General features: G+C 36.9%; 1 pseudogene; it reads left to right on the top strand.

Moving 5' to 3' along the window:
- Nucleotides 1-24,281: 24,281 nt before the first annotated feature.
- On the top strand, nt 24,282-24,889 carry LOC143638532 (diphosphoinositol polyphosphate phosphohydrolase 2 pseudogene; annotated as a pseudogene).
- The last annotated feature ends 562 nt before the right edge of the window (nt 24,890-25,451 follow it).

The following is a 25,451-nucleotide window of genomic DNA, read 5'->3' as shown; positions in this document are numbered from 1 at the left end:
ATTACTGTAAGAAAATTTAAAGTAAACACTTTAAGACATCTGTATAGGTAATTTTTTTGATAGGACCCTAAGAGCACAGGAAACAGAAGCAAAAATACAAATGGGGTTAAAGCAAACTAAGAAACTTCTCCACAGCAAAGGAAACAACAGAATAAATAATGTATAAAATGTGAGAAAATATTTGCAAACTATTAATCTGACAAAGGATTAATATTCACAATCTATAAGGAGCTCAAAACGTAATGGTAAAATAATAATCTGTTTTAAATTGGGCAAATGATTTGAAAAAACATTTCTCAAGATATACAAATGGCCAACAAGTATATTTAAAAATGCTCAATGTCACTGAGAAACAAGAAAATGCAAATAAAAAAACAAAATAAGTTATCATTTCATCCCAGTGAGAGAGAATGGCTATAATTAAAAAGGCAATAACAAATATTGGTGAGGATGCAAAGGGAAAATTCATGTACTATTGGTAGGACGATAAATTAGTAATGACATTATCGAAAATAATTTGGAGTTGTTTCAGAAAACTAAAAATATGACTACTATATGATCCACCTATCGTACTGCTGGGTATATATCTAAAGGAAATGAAGTCAAAGAAGTACCTACATTTTCATATTGTGAAGCAAATTCACAATAGACAGAATATGGAATCATCTGAAGTGTCCATCAGTGAATTAACTTATAAATAAAATGTTATGTGCACATGCACACATATACACAAATACATATGATGGAATATTATATAGCCACAAAAAGAATGAAATCCTGCCATCTAAAGCAACATGGATGGAACTGGAGAACATTCTGTTAAGTAAAATAAGTCAGGCACAGAAAGATAAATACCATATATTCTTTCTTATATATTAAAGCCAAAAAGTTGATTTCATAGAAGTAGAGAGTAGAATAGTGGTAGCTAGAGATCAGGAAGAGTAGCGTATAAGAAGATAGAAGGAAGTTTGTTAATGTGTACCAAAATACAATTAGGTTATATGTGAGGAGTAAATTCTAATGTTCTACAGCATAGTAGGGTAATGATAATTCACAGCGATTTACTATACATTATATAAAGAACTAGAGGAGTGGAATTTGTAGTTTCTTAAGAGAAAGAAATGATAAATGATGGGGCTGGGACTGTAGCTCAGTGGTAAACTGCTTGCCTCATATGTGTGAGGCACTGGGTTCAATCCTCAGCACCACATAAAAATAAATAAAGATACTGTGTGTTCATCTACAAAATAAATATTTTAAAAAAGAATATTTTAAAAAAGAAATGATAAGTGTTTAAAGAGATGAAAATGTTAATTTTCCTGATTTCATCATTTCACATTTTTGCATATATGTATCAAATTATCCCACTGTATCCCATTAATATGAACAAATATTATATGTCAATAAAATTTAAAACAAAAAAGCAAGGCCTTGGGGATTAAAAATTGGTACATAAAACCTAAAGGGGTAATGATTCCCACTACTTCTCCATTTCAATTGTCCACTTTTTCCTGTTCTTAAACCTAGAAAAAATAAGATTACTACCACCTTACTGATGGTCCACCATATACAATAAGTCCACCATACCCAAATATTATTAAAATTCTACCCAAGTAATAACTGGTAATTTTTTGCTATTATAGATTTGGATATACCCTATTTAGTGCCTATTTTAACAGCCTCTTGGTTGCAATTTGCCTCCAACTCCAAAAGGAGACAACACATATTTTTTAGGTTATCCATGGGGTATCTCTACAGTTCTGCCTTAGTACAAAATCTTTGCACGCAAGAATTTAACTGTTTCTGCCTTTCTCCAGAACATGTATGTCATTACATTAATGACATTCTCTTCCAAGGAGATTCATTTCATACACTCATTAAGAACATACAAATTTTATTTAGCTTCACTGATGCCAATGCTTTCAAATCAGTCTATCCCAAATTGAACCCCCTCTAATAAAAGGTTCTATCATCTTTCCAAATTAAAATCAATAGACATTCCCATAGCACTTTTGAGGATTCCTTCATTGTAGAGGCTTTCAAAAATTCTTCCCATGCCTCTCAGAGTCCTTGGCCTCTTAGGTCAATTTTAATTTGCCCAAGGGCTTCTAATGGGAAAATGCCACCCTTATCTCCATGCTATACACCTTTAAAACAGAAATGTCGACTATATTCTGGGTTCTTCTAGAAATAGAGACTTTCACAAACCCTGAGTCTCTGACTCTGCATATCCAGCTGCCCATTATTCTCTGGGCCACAGAAATATCACCCTGCAAGCTTGGCATGATTATCAAGGCCTCCTTAATACAAGATGGAGACAAACCTGGGCCTTCTGACACACTCCATTTGCAGGAGGGGATGGCCTCTCTGTCTTCAGTCCCTTGCCACATGCCGTAATACTGGATGATGTCACCCCTGCCTTATATCCTTTGGCCCCCTGGACAATTCCTTAGAATTAATAAAATAAACAGTAATGGGATTTTGTATACTATAGGAATGACATTATCACTATCATAAATTATGGAGCTCAATTGAATATTCCTGCTTTCTATCTTCTAGCAAGGATGTCTATGATAATGGATGATACCCAAAGGACAGCACAATTGCCCATATTTTGGGTGTTTACCTTAGCACAGAATGTATTGGCCTAAAAGTGGTTTCATGTTCACATTTGTTACAAAGGTTAATTCATTGCATTAGAATTCTCCCATTCAGGGTGAAGAACTCTAGGGATATCTTGCCTCACAGATACCCAAAATATAAGTCACAATCACATGTCTCTATACCAAGTAAGGCCACAGTACAAAGTCTCGCCAGAATACTCCTTATCTTCTTTGGAGTTATAAACATTACTGATAGTAACCAAGGCATATATTTTACTTCTTAAAATACACAGTACTGCCTCCTCAGAAAAGACATTCAATAAAATGTTCATGTCACTGAGAAGTCCCAGACAACCAATTTAATTAAGAGATATAATGGTCTCCTCAATACCTATTCAAATTCCATGCAGTATGGTAAATTGAACTAAAAACGGATTTCTCTCTCACTCTAGAACTTAATCTCCTTTAATTCAAGATCCCTTGGTGACTCGCATCTCATACCAACTTTAAAAACGTTTCCTAAGGCCCTTTCCTATATTTAAAGGGGGATATATTTCCCCTACACATATATAAAAAAAATCATTATATATGAGGTCTTTTAGTAATATATACCTCTATATTTACATAATTTCAATCATGCCATAATCCTACAAGGTCTGGATGCCAGATCAAGGACATGTACTCTCCTGGAATCCATTAACCATAAATTACCCTACAAAACCACACAGCTGTCTATCTGATATGAAGCCCACCTAAGTCTAAACTTTCACTTCCTAAAAAAAGCTTCCCAAATGTTCATGTTTTAAGGGGTGGATAATAAATCTAGGCTTTATCTTACCCCTTTCAAGAAATTAGTACCTCAGAGGCATTCCCACAGTGTGGACTACCTAAAAAGAAATAGAAAACTCTACTTAGTATATAAAAAACACATTCAGAGATAATAATAAAACCATTACCATACCCCATTATGAGAAAACCATATAAAGCATATAATAAAACATGCCAGAAGAAAATAAAAATTAGACAACAAAAGCCTGTCAAGTATAGTTGTATAGCCTGACTATACAGCTGAATATACAGTCAACATTCGGATAATTATAGGTCTCATAATAGGTCTGGGTATTTTTCATTAGTTTATGATGTAGAGGCCCAATCCCTCTGAGCAAGCCATTGTTTCAACCAAACATGGTAAATACTGAAGCCCACATGCCATTAAGTTTGACTAATACTAGCCCCACATTCAAAGAATTCACTGGTTTGCCTGTCATGGACCAGACCAAGAATGGAGGCAGAGGGCTCATTGTAATTGGCCAAATTAGATGACCTGCCTGCAGGCTAAGGCTAAAGCCCCAACATTAGTCACAGATACAATAATTAGAAAACAACTTGATATCCTATCAATATCATATACCCAAATCAGAGAACCATATAATTTAAAACCTATTAACAACAGAACTCCTGTCATTATGCAACTGGGAAAAAATCTTGGACTATTGAAAACTTTAGATTCAGCTACATTTAATGGAATCTTTTGTGCCACACATGTCCTGGTGTTTTTTTCAGTTACAACACCATCACCAATTCCAACATCACTTTTACTAGCTGTGAACACACAAACTTCTTGACTTAACATATATTTACAGGTCAAATTTCCATGCCCAATATTGCCTTCAAGTTACACAAGCAACCCAGCCTTGTTATAATACCACAGTGACACCCTCTGGTGTGTTATAAGCACTCACATTAAAGCCAAGTGGGTATTGACCTGGAAAAGATATCTTAGTCCCACCTCAGATGACTTTATCCTGGTCCAGGTTTTCACTGATAGAGATGATATTCCATCAGATGACTTTACCTCAGCCCAAGATATTACTACTTGAAGTGGCTCTTAAACGCTGTGATGGAGATAACTACACTCTGGACACTAAAAGCTCTAGCCCAGCAGTATCAATGGACTTCGATTCCTCACTGACAAATTGGACCCAATACATTTATTTGCTTTCCTTCAATATTAGAGATTTTATGTTTCCTAAACTCACTGTCTGCTTAGCCCATGATCTTTCAATGTTCATTGCTCTCTATAGTCCCATGCCTGAAGGGAAATCTGATAGCAGTTACGGTTATCTGTGTCATTATAAAATTAAAAGATATTACTGTTTTCCCTGACAAGGGGGCCCAATGCTCTGGGGCCCAAAACCACAAATATACGGAGCACTGGAGGAACCCAGCAACCCCATCAGGGTAGTGCCCAGGACACATTGTCCATCAGATCCCTCATCAGACAAACCAGAGGGAGCACAGGGTTGGACATCTGTGCCTCCGCCAGAGCAGTACTAACTCCAGAGATGGGAGTTCAAATCATTCCCACAGGGGTAAAAGGACCTCTTCCCCAAGGAACAGTAGGCTTATTATTAGGACGCAGCTCTTCTACTCTAAAAGGACTTATGATAAGTCCTGGGGTAATTGATCCCGATTATGAAGGTGAAATAAAAATTATAGCCAGTTCTCCAAACGGTATATCTGTAATTTCACCAGGAGATAGAATAGCACAGTTACTAATAATACCAAGCCTACATGATAAATTTTCTAGTCGTGCTGTAGAAAGAGGTTCCAAGGGATTAGGCACCACAGGTGTAGATTGGGCTATGCTGTCTTTAAATTTAGATTCTCGCCCCATGCTAAAACTAAATATTTAAGGACATGAATTCAATGGGCTACTGGATACAGGTGCAGAACTTAGCATCATCTCTCGTCAAGAATGGCCAAAACATTGGCCATTACAACAAGCCACTCAAACGCTTTGAGGCCTAGGAGTGGCGACTAATCCCCATAGAAGTGCAATGGTATTAGATTGGAAGGATCCTGAAGGATGTGAAGGAACTATACAGCCATATGTATTGGATCATCTTCCTATAAATTTATGGGGATGAGATGTCCTAGATCAATTAGGTTTGACATTAACAAATAACATCAACCAAAATGCACCCACTATTATGACTAGACAAGGTTTTAGGAAAGGAAAAAGATTAGAAAAACAAAAACAAGGTATAGCAGCACCAATACAAATAGATCAAGGAATAGACAGACATGGGTTGGATTTTCAGAAAGGGCCACTGAGACAATAAAAATTACTTGGAAATCAGAAAGACCAGTATGGGTTCCTCAGTGTCCCCTGACTAAAGAAAAGATACAAGCAGCCCATGATCTGGTCAAACAACAATTAGCGGAAGGACATATACAACCTTCTGTATCTCCCCATAATACTCCCATTTTTGTCATCAAAAAGAAATCTGGTAAATGGAGATTATTGCAAGATTTAAGAGCCATTAATAATGAGATGGTTATTATGGGACCTGCTCAATTGGGGATTCCTCAATCGTCTGCTTTGCCAAAAACTTGGTATGTTTTAGTTATAGATATTAAAGATTGTTTTTTTTCAATTCCAATTCATCCTGAGGATAGTCCACGTTTTGCATTTACTATCCCTGCACTGAATCATGAAGGTCCTGATCAGAGATAGGAATGGAAAGTACTCCCTCAAGGGATGGCTAACAGCCCAACTATGTGTCAAATTTATGTTAACAAAGCAATCCAGCCACTTAGAAATCAAAATCCTGAACTACAAATATTTCACTATATGGATGAAGTACTATTAGCACATAAAGCTAAAAACAGATTGCTAGAATGTTATGCCACACTTACAAACTTATAAATTATAATCTAGAGATAGCAATAGATAAAGTACAATTAAATTTTCCAATTAATTATTTAGGAGTTCTATTATCCTCAACCATGGTCCGTCCACCAAAAATTCAAATACGAGTAGATCAACTCAAATCACTTAACGACTTCCATAGGTTATTAGGAGACATAAATTGGATAAGGCCTTATCTAGGCATACCAACAGGAGAGTTGGGACCTTTATTTGATATCCTAAAAGGTCCATCAGATCCAAATTCCCCCGAATGTTAACGCCTGAAGCAAGAAAGGCATTAAAAATCATTGAAACATATATGGAAAATATGCATTTGGATAGAATTGATATAAGTTTGCCTTTATTATTTATTGTACTACCAACAAAAAATATTCCTACAGGAGTATTTTGGCAAGAAGGTCCATTATTATGGATGCATTTATCTTATTCACCTAACACTATTCTTACTAGGTATCCTGAGGCTGTAGGACAATTAATACTCAAAGGAATAAAAGCAGCAAAGGGAATGTTTGGAATTTCTCCCAATAAAATTATTACTCCATATACTATGAATCAAATTGATGAGTTAGCTAATGAGTTAAATAATTGGGCAATAATCATGTGCAAATCTAATGTTTCATTTGATAACCCCTTACCATCTAATCCTTTATTGTCTTTTTGGTCATCGCATCCTGTAATTTTTCCAAAAATGACAAGAAAAACACCTATCGGGAATGCTCCAAATATATTCACTGATGGATCAAATAATGGTACAGCAGCAATAGTTACACCTAATCAAACTTTTACATTTTTAGTACCCAAACAATCAGCTCAAAAGGTAGAGCTTAATGCAGTATTACAAGCTTTTGTGATGTTTAAAGATTCTGTATTTAATTTATTTTCCGATAGTCAGTATATAGTTAATGCTATAGTATCCCTTGAAGACGCTGGTAGGATTTCCCCTTCCTCTACTGTTTTCTCTTTGCTTTCCACTATACAAAGTCTAATCTGGGACAGAAAAGATCCATTCTTTATAGGACATATCAGGGCACATACAGGATTGCCTGGAGCCCTTAGTTTGGGCAATGATTTAGCAGATAAAACTACACATGACATACGTATTTTCTCTACACTAGAAGAAGCTACAAATTTTCATAAAAAGTTCCATGTCAATGCTAATACTTTACAAAAGCGTTTTAAAATAACTAAGGAACAAGCTAGACAAATAATAAAACAATGTCAAAATTGTGTGACCTTTTTACCACAAGTTAATCTTGGAGTCAATCCTAAAGGATTGATACCTAACCATATTTGGCAGATGGATGTCACACACTTGCCAGAATTTGGAAAATTAAAATATTTGCATGTTACAGTTGATACTTCTTCTGGATTTTTGATGGGCTCCCTTCATGCTGGAGAAAAAACTAAAGATGTTATAGCTCATTGCTTACAAAATTTTGCCACTGTGGGCGTTCCAAAACAGTTAAAAACATATAATGCCCCTGGTTATACTTCTACCTCTTTTAAACAATTTTGCTCATCATTTGGCATTACTCATATAACAGGAATCCCATACAATCCACAGGGACAAGGCATAGTTGAAAGAGCTCATCAAACTATTAAAATGTACTTATTAAAGCAAAAAGAAGGAATTGGGAAGGGGTATATATTCCCCAAAGATAAACTTAAAATAACCCTTTTTACTCTAAACTTTTTAAATTTGGATTCATCAGGGCTTAGTGCTGCAGAAAGGCATATGTGTCCAAAAAATGTATATAAGCCCAAGGTACTTTGGAAGGATATTCTAACAGGACAATGGAAAGGTCCTGACCCAGTAATTGTCTGGAGTCGGGGGTCTGTTTGTGTGTTTCCACAGGGAGAACAGCAGCCGATTTGGATTCCAGAGAGATTAACTAAGGTCCTGACCCAGTGATTGCCTGGAATCGGGGGTCTGTTTATGTGTTTCCACAGGGAGAACAGCAGCTGATTTGGATTCCAGACAGATTAACTAAAGCAATTTCTACAGACCCAAAAGAAGATGTGATATCCAGAACTCCAGTTTGGTTATTCTTACATCTGCGACAGAACCAGAATGCTTTTTTCAATATCTATTTTATTATTGCCCTTTCCCATATTTTTTTTTTTGAGACCTAGGTTAATGTTTTGCTGATCAGTTCTATTTTTTGACTATAGAGTTTTTAAACATTGCAATGGAGATTTCACCTGTAAAAAGTTATAAGGCCTTTACTATTATGTTATGTGTCGTATGTATTATGTGTGCACACTTGTGTTTTGTGTTTGAATGTACGTATGTCCATATGCCATATATGATGAGTGCTCATGAAAAAATGGATCCAAATAATTTTTTTTTATTCACGTGATTTAAATGGTTTAATTTAAATTGGGTAAACAGCTGTTTTTGAGGATTGTTTTAATATGTGAACAAAAAAGGAGGTTAACTAATCTGTTTGTTTACTTTCACCTTTCCTTTTCATTATATTTAATAATTCTCTTAAAGATAATGTAAATTGTTAACAAAATTGTTTTCTTTTAATGCCTTCTGGAATGTTACATAATTTTTTCTTTAGCCATTATTGCCAGAATTCCTATCTTCATCCCAGTGCCGGTGAAGACAATGTAAATTAATAAGAAAATTGTTTTCTTTTAGTGCCTTCTGGAATGTTATATAATGTTATATAATTTTTCTTTAGCCATTATTGCCAGAATTCCTATCTTCATCCCAGTGCCGGTGAAGACAATGTAAATTATTAAGAAAATTGTTTTCTTTTAGTGCCTTCTGGAATGTTACATAATTTTTTCTTTAGCCATTATTGCCAGAATTCCTATCTTCAGTGAAGACAATGTAAATTGTTAAGAAAATTGTTTTCTTTTAGTGCCTTCTGGAATGTTATATAATGTTATATAATTTTTCTTTAGCCATTATTGCCAGAATTCCTATCTTCATCCCAGTGCATGAAGACAAAGGTAAAACCAATCTACAGCTTCTGCAATAGCCATCACTGAACTGCTTGCAGAACTTGCCTGGACTATGTATCACTTATATGCATTGTGAACTCACTTGTATGCATTGTGAACTATCTGTTGGTGCAGCGACTTCTGGTAGTGTTGGGGTATTTATGCTGATGGTGTCATCAGTGGTACAATTTTTCCAAAAGGAGCCGTCAGCTGGCTTGGTGTATCTTCCTCCCTTCTGCTTGTCATGATCGTTCAGCTAAAATTTGGGGGCCAACAGAGGTGAGGCAAAGAACCTCACCCCGCCGCCGGTATGAAGACCTCTACACAGGTGTGGCTGTATACTGGACTGGTAGTCAGTGACGGGTAAGATCCAATTACTATGGTACCAACCTAAGACAGGAGGCTGACGCCTTGAGGTCAGCTCATCCGATAACGGGTAAGAACCATATGTACTATTGGACAACCTAAGGCAGGCACGGTCCCTAAGCCACATGCTTGTTGTTTAAACAGAGAGGGGGAGATGTTGAGAGCCACAGCTGAAGGGGCCCCAGCAAACTTTCAGACTGCCAGTTGATGAGCTAAAGGGGCCCCAGCAAACTTTCAGACTGCCAGCTGATGATTGGCTCACAGCAGCCCCAGCAACATCTAGCTGATTGGCTCCTCTGCAGTGAAGCTCATTGGGCTGTTTCCCTGCCCTTTCAGGCCACGGAGCTGCTCATTGGGGGACTTTTTGGCTCCACCCATGCGACCCAGCCAATCCCCCTCAAGAGGAAGAGGATTGTGGGAGGTGTGGAGGCTGGTGGTTGGGGAGTGTGGCTTGTGGGAAGCCGGTGGTGGAGGTTGGGCTCTGAGGGTTTTTTCCTGAGGAGCTGTTTTGTTTGGCTTGTGTGGTTCTAAAAATAAAGTTAGTTTCTTTTGACAAGTGGCTCCTGAATTGTGCCCAGCCAGACTGCGGCAAAAAGATATTACTGTTTTCCCTAGGAGGCAACTATCTCATCTCAGTCAACTCTTCAATCCCCTAGAGAAAAGACTACCTACACCTCCCACCTTGTAGTAGTAATTTCTTCATAAAAGACAAGTTTGAAATTCCAACAGGGTTCAACCCCCGGCTGCTAAACTGGAGGACCCCCAGGGAACAGGGAAGAGGGGACCTTTTCCCTGCACACATCCAGAGCCCCTTCTGAGGCTGCACACAGGCCTGAACCAGGCTGTGAAGGGCAGGCGAGCCTCTCCTGCTGTGTAGATGACTTGAAGGCAACTGTGTCCTGTGGGATCCCCAGGAACACCTAGTTTACTCAGTTAGTAGAAATATTATTTAAAATAACAGTATTTGAAACAATGTTAATACCTCATTTCAAAGGAAATCATAACTTACAGCACATCCATATGGTAGATTATTCCACAGTTATTAAAATGATCTAACAAAATATTTTAAATCTTTTAATAAAGCCTTTTAAAAAGAATTTTAAAAACATGTAAACACACTTATGACTATAAGTCATTATAAAGAACACTACATTATATATATATCATATGATCAAAATGATATCAAAACCTGTCCAAAGAAAACACACTGGAGAGACTTGCTTCAAATAATCAACAGTAGGAGTGTGGTGGGAAAAAGAGCGTGGCTTGCTGGGTGTCTCTAGCCCCAGGTTGGCGGGAGAGTTGGAGGGCCCACAGGGACTGGCCTTGGCCTCTGCCCTACAAACACTTGGAGCCCCGACTGTGGCTACACACTGGCCGGGCCCAGGATGTGAAAGACTTATGCGCCACCCTCTCCCGTCGCCCCACCTCGCTGGCCTTTTCAGGCCAGAACCCCGTGGGCTGCCAGATCTCATGGTCCACCCCTGTCCAGCCCTAGCGAAGGCCGCATTGAGGATGTGGTGCCTTTGGCGTGGCGTGGCGTGGCGTGGCGTGGCGTGGCGTGGCCGTGGCGTGGCATGGCGTAGCAAGAAGAATGGCCCCCGCCAGAACGCCATAGAGGCTGGCAGGGGCCTCGAGGTCCTGAGAGGGTGGACGCCGGAAAGCTTGGCCAGGCGTTAGACCCAGGGCCGCCCAGATCAGGGCCGTGGGTGACCACTGTGGTTTTCAAGGAGACCTCACGTCGTCCTGATGAGGCAAAGGCGTTACCTAACACCTGTTCAGGAAGGTGAGTGAAGTCCCCATCGACAACAAGGGGAGTTTAAGGCCCTCGAGGGCGGGTGGGGGCGGCAAGGACTTGGCGGTCGGTGAGGGACCAGTTAGTGGCCAAAGGGGAGACCATAAGGGAGGCAGGAACGGTTAGCGGTCCCTGGGGGACAGTTAGAAGCTGACGGGGCGGGGGAACGGCTAGAGGCCGGCGGTGGACTGATTTGCCGTTGGGAAAACCGTTAGAGGGCGGTGGGGGAGGCGGTTCGCAGCCATCAGGGAACAGTTAGCAGCTTGGGGGGACCATTAGAGGCCGTCAGGGGGTGGGGGCTGTTAGGGGTCCATGGGGGAACCGTTAGAGGCTGGGGGTACCGAGTGGTTCACTGGGGACGGTTGGCAGGTGGGGAAACCAGGCCTTGGCGGGGGCCTGTTGGGGTCCATGGCGGGGACCTTTAGGGGCTGGGGGTGGCACTTAGTGGCCCACTTAGTTGGCAGTGTTTGGGTGGAACCGTTAGTGGCAGGGACGGGTTAGAGGCCAGTGGGGTGGGACAGGGCACGGGTGGGGACGGATAGCAGCCATCAGGGCAAACTTGGGGGTCCACGTGCGGGAACGGTGGTTAGCAGCCATGGGGTGCAAAGGTTAGCAGACCCTGTTCTGCTGGTGTGAGTTCTGGCCAAGAGAGAAACAGCAGAGGAAGGCACCACGTTGGGCTCAGTGGCCGCCGCCTTGGGGAAGGTTCACTGGCCCTTGTAGAAGGCGTGTTTCTGCAGAATGAGAACACTGCTCTCAACTTTCCCCCAACCCTTAAAAGAAAACTGCTCCATCTGGACAGTCTAGATGTAAAGACGCTGACAAAATATGATAAAGTAGAGAGAGAAAATAACGTGTTTTGTAAATGCCCATTTGTTTTAAAAAATCAGAAACGTATTCTGGAAGAGACTTTGGAGTTATTAGGTAGACCACCTCTAGCAGCCACATCATGTTTGTTCAGTGGGTTAGAGGACATGGAGCAGAAGATTGTGAAAAGGAAGAGAAGGTCCTGTTCCAGGCTGGTCAGATGTAAAAGATATTTTTTGTATTATAACCATTATTTTGAGTGTCCATTTTATTCCCCATTATTGTATGTATAGATGACAATGCTAAGTATTTTTTTTGAAATATCTAGTTTTTATTCTAAAGTGCCTAATACATGTCAAAATTAAAAGTGGTAAAATATAACACATTTTGTAAATTTCATTTTGTTAAAATTCTTATAAAATTCTTTTTAGGGGAGTAGCCCAAATCCCTATTGAGTAGTACACATTGTGTGCTAGTTCTCCAGAGAAGGAAAGGGAGAGAACACCATACTGATGTACATATAATGAGGCAAGAGAAACCATGGTTCCTTATGTCTATGCATTTTGTTTCACTTTTCTGTGTACATAAGGTTTATAAAGGAGAAATGAGTCTAAATCTACACCTAGTCTTTCTAGATATTAAAAGAGGTTGCCAGTGTCTGACAAAAGTAGAATTAGTAAACAATTTTGTATGTTTTATGTTAAATTCCTAAGAAAGCTTTTCTTCTGAAAATTTTAGCATTATACCCTACTGGGTTGATGAAGGTCCAGAATGCTTTCATTTTTTAAAATTTGTTCTAATTAGCTATATATAAAAGCAGAATGCATTTAAACTCATTGTGCACAAATGGAGCACAACTTTTCATTTCTCTGGCTGTACACAATGCAGAGTCACATCATTTGTGCAATCATGTTTTTTTCTTGGTGCTAAGTTTTTGAGTTCTTTATATATCTTGGAAATTAGTGCTCTATCTGATATGTAAATGGTAAAGATTTTCTCCCATTCTGTAGGTACTCAATTCATAATATTGATGGTTTACTTTGCTGAGAAGATGCTTTTGAGTTTGAGTATATACCATTTATTGATTCTTGATTTCATTTCTTACACTTGATTTCATTTCTTACACTGTTAAGAAAGTCAGGCCCAAAGCTGACATAAAGATTTGGACCTACTTTTTCTTCTATTAGGCACAGGGTCTCTGGTCTAATTCCTAGGTCCTTGATCCACTTTGAGTTAAGTTTTATCAGAATGCTTTCATTTTAGAGAAATGAAATTTTCAAATTAGAACTATTGTTATATGTGTGCAGTTTCAAGAATATTGTGTACACAATGCACAAATTAAGTCCTTACTTGAAACATCTAGTCTGTCTAGATGTTTAGAAGTGTCCAATGTATGTTAAATGTAGAGATGGTCAAATGTCAGTTTGTAAATATCTTTTTGCTAAAATTCATATGAAATATTGTATTTTGGTAATGGAACTGTTAAACTATTTTTCTGAGCAGTATAATATCATCTATACTTGTTCAATAATGAGGAGGTGTGAGGAAAGCAGTTACAAAAGGGAATATGTTAGTGTGTTCATATTTGGACATTTTCAGACATAATTTTTTAATATTTATTTTTTAGTTGTAGTTGGACACAATACCTTTATTTTATTTACCTTTATGTGATGCTGAGGATCGAACTCAGGGCCTCACACGTACTAGGCAAGTGTTCTACCACTGAGCTACATATAATGGTAATATTGACTTTATTTAATGGATTTGTGAGTGTTGTCCCCTTTCTATTTCTTGGTATAATCTGAGAAGATTGGATTTAGTTCTTTAAATTTTTGGTAGAATTCAGCTGGGAATCTGGTCCCAGGCTTTTCTTAATGATAGCCTTTTTATTATTGATTTAATCTCATTGTTTGTCACCAGTCTGTTTAGGTTACAACAATAAAAATATATGTAACAGTAGCTATAATTGAGGTTTTTAAAATTTTTTTTTTGTAGTTGTAGATGGACGGAATACCTTTATTTTGTTTACTTTTACGTGGTGCTGAGGATCGAACCCTCATGCATGATAGGCAAGAGCTGTACCACTGACCTACAGCCCCAGCCCATGAGTTATCTTTTAATAGGATCATTTTGGCCTTCAACCATTCCCTCCCCACTCCCTTCTCTCAAACTTCAGTCCATTGGATAAGTATAGGCATATGTAATGCTTAAAGATGGTTGAAAAAATTCATATCTAAAAATCATTTACAGAGGACAAACTTTCCTATGAATTTAAACACAAAATGTATAAAATGTGCTAATTTTACTACTTTGTCATACATTGACAATCTCTTTAACATACAGAGACTAGATGTTGCAAAATTGGAACTCATTTGTCTATTATAGACACATCAACACAAAATGAACAAAACATAAAAAAATGATGTCTGGAGGTTGGGTTATATGATAGAAGGCATATATAGGATCAAATAGAAGAAATAATTGATGAGATCAAAGACAGGCTATTTGAAAATACAGTGTTGGAGGATAAAAAAAAATGAAGAGGAATGAAGAAAGTTTATGGGAACTTTGAGTTGGTATTAAAAGAATAAATATTGGGGTTATTGGGTTCAAGAGGAACTTGAGGACACCAAAATGTTAGAAAGCTTATTCAAAAAATATTAATTTATATCTTAGAGAAGGATATAAATATCCTGGTATAGGAAAGTAAAAGGCTACCTCAACCTAGTCTCCCCCAAGACATAATTAAGCTCTCAAAAGTGAAAGATAAATATAAGATTCTCTTGGTAGCAAAGAAAATAAATAACACATAATGATGTCCCAATTCACCTGATTGCAGACTTCTTAGTGGAAATCTCACAGGGCAAGTGATACTAGCATGAGATTTTCACAGAACTGAAGGCAAAAAGTATTACTTTCCCCCCACATCCTCACTAGCATTTATTATATCTGTATTTTTGATGAATGTTATTCTATCTGGAGTAAATCTCAGCATAGTTTTGATTTGCATTTCCCTGATTGGTAAGAATCTGAATATTTTTTCATATATTTGGTGGCCATTTGTATTTCTGAGTAATGTTTGTTTTGTTCATTTGCCCATATATTGATTGAGTTTTTGTTTATCTGTGTGTTGGGCTTTATTGAGTTTTTTGTATATTCCAGATATGAATCCACTACTAGTAGACTGGGTGGCAAAGATTTTCTCCCGTTATGTAGGCTATCTCTTTGTGCTTGAAATTATTTCCTTTGCTCTACAGAAGCTTTTTAATTTAGTTCTATCCCATTTATTAATTGTTGATTTTATTTCCTGAGTTTATTTTTTCTTCTATTGAGAAAGTTGTTGCCTTTGCCTATTTGTTGGGATATCAATCCTTGTTTCTTCTAGCAAAGTTTCTGACCTAATTTCTAAGTCTTTGATACAACTTAAGTTGACTTTTGTGTAGGGTAAGAGATAGGGATCTAATCTAATTTCATTGTACATATGGATATCCAGCTTTCCTAGCACAATTTGTTAAAAAGCTGCCTTTTAATTTCCCAGTAAATGGATGGAACTGGAAAACTTAATGCTGAGTGAAATAAGCCAGACCCAGAACATGAAGGGTCAACTGTTTTCTTTCATATGTGGAAGCTAGAGCAAAGCAAGGGGGAAAGGGGAGGGGGAGTCAAAGATAGAGGGAAGATCAGTGGAACAGATGAAGGAGATTGAGGGAGATGGAGGAGGAAAAAGGAAAGGGAAGAAAAGGCTGATGAGATTTGACAAAATTATACTATATATGTGTATAAATATACCACAGTGAGTTCCACCTGCATGTATATTTAGAAAGCACCAATTAAAGAAATAATAAGTAAGTAGAAGGAATACCAGCAGAGTAAAGGATAAGGAATAGGGGGAGGGAGGAAGGGTTGAAAATGGCTGCCTTTGCTCCAACATAGATTTTTGGTGCCTTTGTCAAGGATCATATGACTGTGTGGGTTTGTCTTTGGGTTTTCTATTCTAACGAATTGGTCTATGTATCTGTTTTTTTAAAGAGGTGATAGATAGATAGATAGATAGATAGAATCTTTTTTGTAGATGGACACAACACAATGCCTCTATTTTAATGTGGTGTTGAGAATCGAACCTGGGTCCTGCCCATGCTAGGCGAGCGCTCTACCGCTGAGCCACAATCCCAGCCTCTATATATCTGTTTTTATACCAATACCTCTTTACCACAGTCCGCAGCTTGTGGTCAGGAACTATAGCATTCTGTATGTCTCTAGGCAGAATCACCATGAACAGTCCAGCCTCAAGATACTATGCCACATTTTGGCCACTAATGCTGTAATGTTGTGTCACACCTTGATTTCCACATCCCACCAAGATCAGCACAGAAGTGGGTAGAATGAAGGCCCACAATTCTGTGGGATGAGGTGAAATAATGGTCCAGTCACAGACCATTATATGGTCCAGTCATAGACCATCAGGGCCAGAATAAAAGTTTAAAAGACTAGAGCCCCATGTCTCCACCTGACACTGAGGAAGTTCCAGAGGCTCATTCCATGGGCACTGGCCTGAGAGACTGTTAGGATCTTCCAGTGTTAAGTTTCTGAGTTCCAAGACGAAGACCTGTCCTTGATATTCTGTGTTACTACTCGTAGAGAATGGAGTCTTGATCTACACTCTGCTGCTCCAGGTTGGAGTAGTGTCGCTGAAAGCATTCCCTTGGCCAACAAGGCTGACACTAAGAAGGATCATATCTGAGTCTTAGAGATGCAAGAACCTATGCAGTTTCATGGGTGCATTGAGGCCTATCATAGCCAGAACTGACACAGGCTGAAACATAAATCTTCCCACTGGGATTCAGATTTCTGCCTGGTGCTGGGTAAATCTAGATGCTCTGACAGTGAACACTGGCCTGGGTTGATCTGTGCTGCTCAAAGTTGGGTGATGGGTAGTGGGGCTAGTCCTGTGGAGATAGTACTAAGGCCAGCAAGGCTGATGCTAAACTGGGTCACATAGAAATCTCATGGCTAAAGAGACCTATGGAATCTCAAGGGAGGGGGAGAAATTTTGTACCAGCCCCACTCCAAGGCTGATTGGGATCATATGACTATGCCCAAGACTAGGTTTTACTGTGGTAGCCTTGGTACTCATTTACAAGTCTAAAGCCTGGGCTTAATTCTTTCTCCCTTCCCCAAGTAGGAGGCTTATTTCTCCAAGCTGTTGATGGGATGAGTAATCCATCTCCCTCAATCTCCTTCATCTGTTCCACTGATCTTCCCTCTATCTTTGACTCCCCCTCCCCTTTCCCCCTTGCTTTGCTCTAGCTTCCACATATGAAAGAAAACAGTTGACCCTTCATGTTCTGGGTCTGGCTTATTTCACTCAGCATGCAGGCAACTATTCCTACCTTCTTTAATGTCTTTTCTTCTTATAAGACCAGGAACTATGGTCTCACATCTGGCCTTCTTAGTTCTTGTGAAGGTAGTTTGGTGCATAAATAGCTGTTCAAATTAATGTTTCTGTGAAGAGATGATAGATGAAGGATCTTGACTACTCTCTTGCTCTGCCTACTACAAGAAAAACTAAATAGCTAGGAATAAATCTAACCAAAAATATAAAAGATTTATACACTGAAAATTATAAAACAATGCTGAAAAAGTTAAATAAGATTCTAATAAAGAGAAAGACATCCCATGTTTGTTGGAGGAAGACTTAACATTAGGAGATTAACAAGTTGATATAAAAATTAAATGAAATAGCCATCAAAACTCCAACTGCTTTTGTTTGTATAAATGAAAAAAGCCAATCCTCAAATTTGCATGAAATTGAAAAAGGCCCTGAATAGCAATAACAATATTGAAAAATGAAATCAAAGTCAAAATACCTACACTTCTTGATTTCAGAACTTATGACAAAGCTACAGTAATTACACTGATATAATGACATACATATAGAGCAAAAGAAAAAAATTGAAAGTCCACAAATAAAACCATGGCCTTATATATATCTATATCATATAAAGTTTTGATGACTGTGCCAAGACCATTTAATATGGAAAGGACAGTCTCTTTTAAAAATTGTGCTAGGGCTGGGGATGTGACTCAAGCAGTAACGTGCTTGCCTGGCATGTGCGGGGCGCTGGGTTCAATCCTCAGTACCACATAAAATAAAATAAAGATGTTGTGTCCACCGAAAACTGAAAAATAAATATTAAAAAAATTTTCTCTCTCTCTAAAAAAATTGTGCTAAAACTGGATTTCTATATGCAAAAGAATGACATTGGACCTCTACTTTAAACATGTACAAACATAAACTCAACATGACCAATGACTTAAATATAAAAGCTAAAAATCTTAAGATTCTTAGAAAAAAATTAATCTTCATAAATTTGCATTTGACAATGTATTCTTAGGTAATGTACTAAGATCACACACAAACAATAAAAGAAAAAAAGATAATTTGGACTTAATCAAAATGAAAATTTTTTCCTTGGAAGAATATCAAAAACATGAAAAAACATATAGAATCAGAGAAAATATCTTCAACTGTGTATGTAATAGGGATTTAATATCTAAGACATCTGAAAAACTCTTCCAATTCAACAGCAAAGACAATGTAAGTAGACATTTCTCTAAAGAAGATATACAAATGGACAGTAAATGCATGAAAAATGCTCCACACTGTTATTCATTAGGGAAATACCAATCTAAACAACGATGAGATACCACTTCATATCTAGTGGAAAGAATATAATTTTTTTAAAATGGAAAAAAGGCAAGTATTGACTGTTAGGCATTTCTTGTGAGAATATAAAATGGTGCAGTCACTGCAGAAAACACTTTACTGGTTCATCAAAAAAAAAAAAATGAACATAGAGGGGGACTGGGGTTGTGGGTCAGTGGTGGAGTGCTTGCCTAGCACATGCGAGGCCCTGGGTTCAATCCTCAGCACCACATAAAAATAAATAAAATAAAGGTATTGTGTTTAACTACAACTAAAAAATAATTTTTAAAAAATGAACATAGAGTATGGCAATATATAAATCAATGAAAGTGTAACTGATGTGATTCTGCAATTTGTATACAGGGTAAAAATGGGAGTTCATAACCCACTCGAATCAAAGTGTGAAATATGATATATCAAGAACTATGTAATGTTTTGAACAACCAACAATAAAAAAAAAATGAACATAGAATCACGATTTGACTCAACAATTTCTACTCCTAGGCATATACCAGAAAGAATTAAGATAAGGACTCAAAAATATAACAACTTATTACTAATGTTTATTGTAGCATTATTTACAAGAGCTAAAAAGTAAAAATAACCCAAATGTCCATCAACTAATAATTGATTAAAAAAACTGTGGTATATTCACACAGTGGAATATCTAGCCACAAAAGTGAATGAAGATTTAATAGATGCTGTAACATGGATGTACATTTAAAACATTGTGCTCATTGAAATATTCCAGACACACATGTGAGAAAACATGTCTGGCTTGTTTCACTCAACAAAATATCCTATAATTCCATCTATTTTGCTTTAAATGTCAGTATTTTATGTTCTTTGAAGTGTAAATACCCTATAGTTTCACTCAAATGAAATATTTAGAAGAGGCAAATTCATGGAGACAGGAAGTAGATTATTAGGGATTGAGGGAAAAAAGTGGAATGTAGAATATTATTTAGTGGTTACAGAATTTGTTTGGTGTGATGAAAAATATTGGAAATATATAGTGATGATGTTATCCAACATTGTGAGCACAATCAATATCACAGAGTTGTGCACTTAAAAAAGGTTATATAATATGACTAATTATGTAGACATTATCTACATATATAAATTTATTTTATATTTGTATATAAATATATTATCTATATTCATATACAAATAATATGGATAATATGTACATAATTATATATTATATATAAATATATGTATATATAATATACATATTATGTATTTTATATATATATATATATATATATATATACACACACACATACACACACACACACATATATATAAACAACATCAACCAACCAAATGGTTGGACTAAGAAATAATTAATCCAAAGATGGAGACATCATTAAGACAGGCTATAACCTGTATCAGAACAAGTCTAAACAAATTAAAGGAATTAAATTCATATAGAAGTTATTCTGATCACAATGGAATTATACTGGCAATAAAAATTTAAATAATAAGAAAAACTCCAAACACTTGAACATTAAACAACACAATTTTAAATGATGCATGAGTCAAATATTAAGTGTCAAAGGAATTTTTTAAAAAAATATAGAAATAAATGAAAATACATTATATAAAAATACATTGGATTCATGCAAAACATGACTTAAAGGCAAGTTTATACATAGGTTATATTAGGCAAGAGCAAAAGAACTAAAATCATAATCTAGGCTTCTACCTGAAAAACAGTAAAACAGGTCGGGCATGGTGGCCCACGCCTGTAATCTCAACAACGTGGGAGGTTGAGGCAGGAGAATCCAGAGTTCAAAACCAGTCTCAGAAACTCCACAAGTCCCTAAGCAACTTACCAAGATCATGTCTCAAATAAAAATAAAAAAGGGCTAGGGACATGGCTCAGTGGTTAAGCACTCCTGAGTTCAATCCTGGGTACAAAAAAAAAAAAAAAAGTAAAACAACAAGAGCAAAAGAAATTCAATACGGAGGAAGAAAAGAAATAAAAAGCAGAAATCAATCAATAACTAATAGGAAAATCAATGAGTGAAAAGCTGATACTTTCAAAAGATTCACAAGGTTGATAAACCTCTATTGAGACTGACAAACCTTCAAAAAATCTATCCATTTACCAGTACCAAAAATGAAATAATGTGTATCATCCAAGATTTTGGATACACTAATAAAATAATGAGGAAATACTATGGAAAATTCTACATACATAAATCTGACAACTTGAATGAAATGAACTGATTCTTCAACATAAATTATCAAAATTCATACAATAAGAATATTCTTGGGCTGGGAGTGTCACTCAGTGGTAGAACACTTGCCTAGCACATGTGAGGTACTGGGTTCAATCCTAAGCACCACATTAAAAAAAAAAAATAAAGTTTAAAGAAAGACTATTCTTGTAACTATTAGAACAAAGCATGCTGGGTCTGATGGCACACACCTGTAATCCCACCAACTCAGGAGGCTGAAGCAGGAGGATCACAAGTTCAAGGCTAGCCTTAGCAACTTAGTGAAATCTTATCTGAAAATAAAATTTGAAAAAAAAAAAAAAAAACCAACAACAAACAAACCCACATTTCAAATTCTTCCATGAAAAAAACTTTAGGCCCATATGGCTATATTGGGAAATCCTAACAAATGTTAAAATAAGAACACCAAATTTACGCAATCTTTTTCCAAAAAAAATAGAAGAAAGATCACCTCAAAACTAATTTATGAGGCCAATATTATGTTCATTCCTAAACCAGACAATGACAGTTCGTTCCTGAAATGGACTGGGAAATTTAAAGGACCAATCTTTCTTATGAACTCATACAAAAATTTCAAATAAAATATTAACAAGGGCTGGGGATGTGGCTCAAGCGGTAGCGCGCTCGCCTGGCATGCATGCGACCCGGGTTCGATCCTCAGCACCACATACCAACAAAGATGTTGTGTCCGCCAATAACTGAAAAGAATAAATATTTTAAAAATTCTCTCTCTCTCTCTCTCTCTCTCTCTCTCTAAAAAATAAAGAAAATATTAACAAATTTAATATAGAAATTAATAAAAATAATAATATACCTGACCAAGTGAAGTTTATTTCAGGAATGTAAGACTGATTTGATATTTAAAAAAAATAGTTTTATCATTCTTATCCTCACAACAAGAAAATGCTGATGAAACTGAAAATCAAACATTCATCTTAGATCCATGATACAGTTGAAGTAACAGGGCAAACTGTCACTGAAAAACTGGAGAGACATGATTATAAGGAATCACAGTTTACCAAAACAGATGCAGTTGTTGTAGTCTGGTAAAAAAACAATTAAAGAGTAATTGACAAGTGCTAGAGCCTGAGACTGGACAAGCTTGAGAGACTAAAAAAAATAATGGTGGCTAATTCTTATATGGGGTCTCATATTTTTTGGGACTTTTACTTTCAGGAACCCCACCATGTTCTCAGGGTAAAGACTTGAGAAAAATTCCCCTGTGCTTCTCTTGGTTGACGAGAAACTAACCATTCTGAAATTAACCTAGAGGACTCTATTATACTTAACAAAAGCCTATCCTCAAGATAATTGATTAGGCTTTACCAGAGCCTAATCAATTTGGCAGAGCCTAATCAATTTGGCAAATGGCAACAGTCACACCAGAATACCATATTTTTCCTGTCTCACCTAATATTTTTAATGGAAACAGTGACAGCATACAAGAACACATGGGTGATACAAGGAGAAAACTGGAAACTAAAAAATAACCACAAGGAAATGCTAAAGTTATAAAACATTAACAGAAACGAAGAATACCTTTGATGGGTACTTCAGTGGACTGTTCATGGCTGAGAAAAGAATCAGTGAGCTTGAATATATATCTATAGAAACTTCCTAAACTAAAAAACAAAGAGAAAAGATAATGAATATCTAAGAACTATAGGAGAATTAGAAAAAGTGTCATATCCGCAAAATGAGAATTAAAAAAGAAAAAAGAGAAGGAAAAGAAATATTTGAGAAGTTTCCAAATTTAATGACAGACACTAAGTCCCAGATAAAGGAAATTTAGAGATCCTTAAGTAGAATAAATAAATAAATCCATAGTCTACATATATTATATCTAAAATGCAGAAAATAAAAAACAAAATGAAAATCTTGAAAGAAATCAGGGGGAAATACAGAGGACCAGGGAGAAGAATTAAATTGAACTTCTCTTCATAAACCATTCAGTGAAGAAAAGAGTTAATTAAATATTAAGAAGCACAAAAAAGTCACCAACCTAGAATTTTGTATCTAACAAAATTATCATTTAAACTATCATTCTCTTCATTGAATAAGAAATAAACACTTTTTAAGACAAAATCAAGAGAATTGGTCACCATTACATTTGCCTTGCTAGAAAATGTTCTTAGAATTGACAATGATGTGGATCAGAAAATTGGATTTATACAGAGAAAAGAAATGTTAGAGAGAAATAATACAAGTGAAATGAAATATTTTTTCTTATTATTCTTGATTGATTTAACATAACCATTTCTTTAAAATAACAGAAGCAATGTATGGGTTATTACAGATTTATGGTTAAGTAAAATGAATGAAATTAATATAATATGGGATGAAAGGGAGAAATTAGGAATACTCCAAGTACCTACACATGAGGCAGTATAGTGTATTTGAAGGTGGACTTAAATTTAGTTGTAAATGTATATTACAAACTATAGGGTAATCCATATTTAAAGAACAACAACTATGGCAGTTATGCTTAGAGGAGAAAATATGAAATCATGCAAAGTGCTCAGTTAAAACAAGATACGGTGAAAACAGTGGAAAACCAAAACAAGGACAAAAAAGGGATAAAGAATGGAAATCAGTTATATATGTGGTACATAGTAATCTAATAATATCAGTAAACATTTTTTAAATGAACATTCTAAATATACTATTTAAAAACTGTTAAACTGGGTTACAAGAAAAAAAAAACAAGAGCCAATTCTATGTTGTATATGACAACTTCAAATAAAAGATTGAGATAGATTGAAAGTAAAGGGATCGAGAGATATACAATGTTAAGCCATGGGGCTGCCGTGTAGTCTGCACCATTCTCCCCTGAGGGCTGCAGCGGGAGGAGCCTTGGCTAGTGGCAGAGGGCTCCAAGAAGATGGCGGACACCCGGGCAGGGGCGCGTCCATCCTGGCATCCCAGTTACAGTGACCTACGTTCGGTCCTGCACAGCGTCTGAGTGACCATAGGACCCCTGATTGACCAGCCTCGAACCTCTGCCTCTCCTATCAGCGCACCTTGCCACCAACTTGCAACCTGGGGTGGTGGCAGCAGGAACAGCCTCGGGCGGCAAGAGGCGGCTTCTATGATGAAGTTGAAGCCCAGCAGATGTGGACCTATGACCACGAGGGCTTCAAGAATCAGCGGTGTGCCTTTGCTTCTGAAGCGAGCAGGAGGATGAGGTGCTATTGGTGAGTAGCAGTCAGTACCCAGACTAGTGGATTGGACAGGGAGGAGGAATGGAGCCCGAGGAGGAGCCTGGCAGTGCTGCTGTGAGAGACGTTTATGAGGAGGCTGGAATAAAAGGAAAACTAGGAATACTCTTGATCATATTTGAGAACTAAGACCCAAAGCACAGAACAAATGTTTACGTTCTTACAGTCACTAAATTATTAGAAGACTTGGAAGATTTTGTTAAGAAGAGAGTGATTCAAAGGAGAGGATTTAAGCCAAGTTCTCCAGTGTCATAAACCTGTACATGCAGATTATCTGGAAAAATAAAAGCTGGGTTGTTCCCCAACCAGTAGAAATTCCATAGCCCCTTCTCTTCCAAATGATAACTTGTTTGTTATTGCCACACAGACAGCAGGGTTGCTGTCCATTATAAGACAAAAAGAATTGGGAGGACCTCCTCCACTGTGTGTGATCTCATGGGAGAGTTTTCCACACTTTATTTGGCAAACATCTGAATGATGCTCAAATACTATTTGAATTTGCCATGCAGGGACTTCAAATAATTTGCATGGTTTTTAGATACTTTCAAAACTTCTTTTAAAAAATTAGTGTAACATATTTAATAAGCTAAAGCCATGTGAACTTTTTTAGATTCCTAAACTGTGCTCCCTCATGTTATTGTTATTTTTTCACAGCTTATTTTTTTTTGTTTACTTTGTTGTTGTTGTTGTTCGGTTTAGGCCATTTGACATCCATTTTTTTTTTGTCAGATTAAATTACTTGTGGGAGTATTCCCTCTAAATTGTTTTCTCATTTGCAGCATTAACATATTCAACAAATCTTTCTGTGGTGAGAATTGGTGAAAAATACTCTTTGTATTAAAACATTACATCCATTCCAAAACTTGTTTCATAGGATGAGAATTTAAATTCATAAATTGCATACTTGGCTTATCTTTGTATGGTCCAGTAACTATTTTGGCAGAGGACTTCAATTTGCTACTTGGGGAATTTTTCAGCTCATTGTCTGAGTTTTCATAACTGGTATTATGTCATATGGCTATTTCCCCTAAAATTCAATA

This window comes from Callospermophilus lateralis, chromosome X (genome assembly GCF_048772815.1).
Source record: "Callospermophilus lateralis isolate mCalLat2 chromosome X, mCalLat2.hap1, whole genome shotgun sequence".
Taxonomy (NCBI): Eukaryota; Metazoa; Chordata; class Mammalia; order Rodentia; family Sciuridae; genus Callospermophilus; species Callospermophilus lateralis.
Note: the sequence above shows the minus strand (reverse complement) of the source record. Positions and strands in the feature narration are given on the sequence as shown.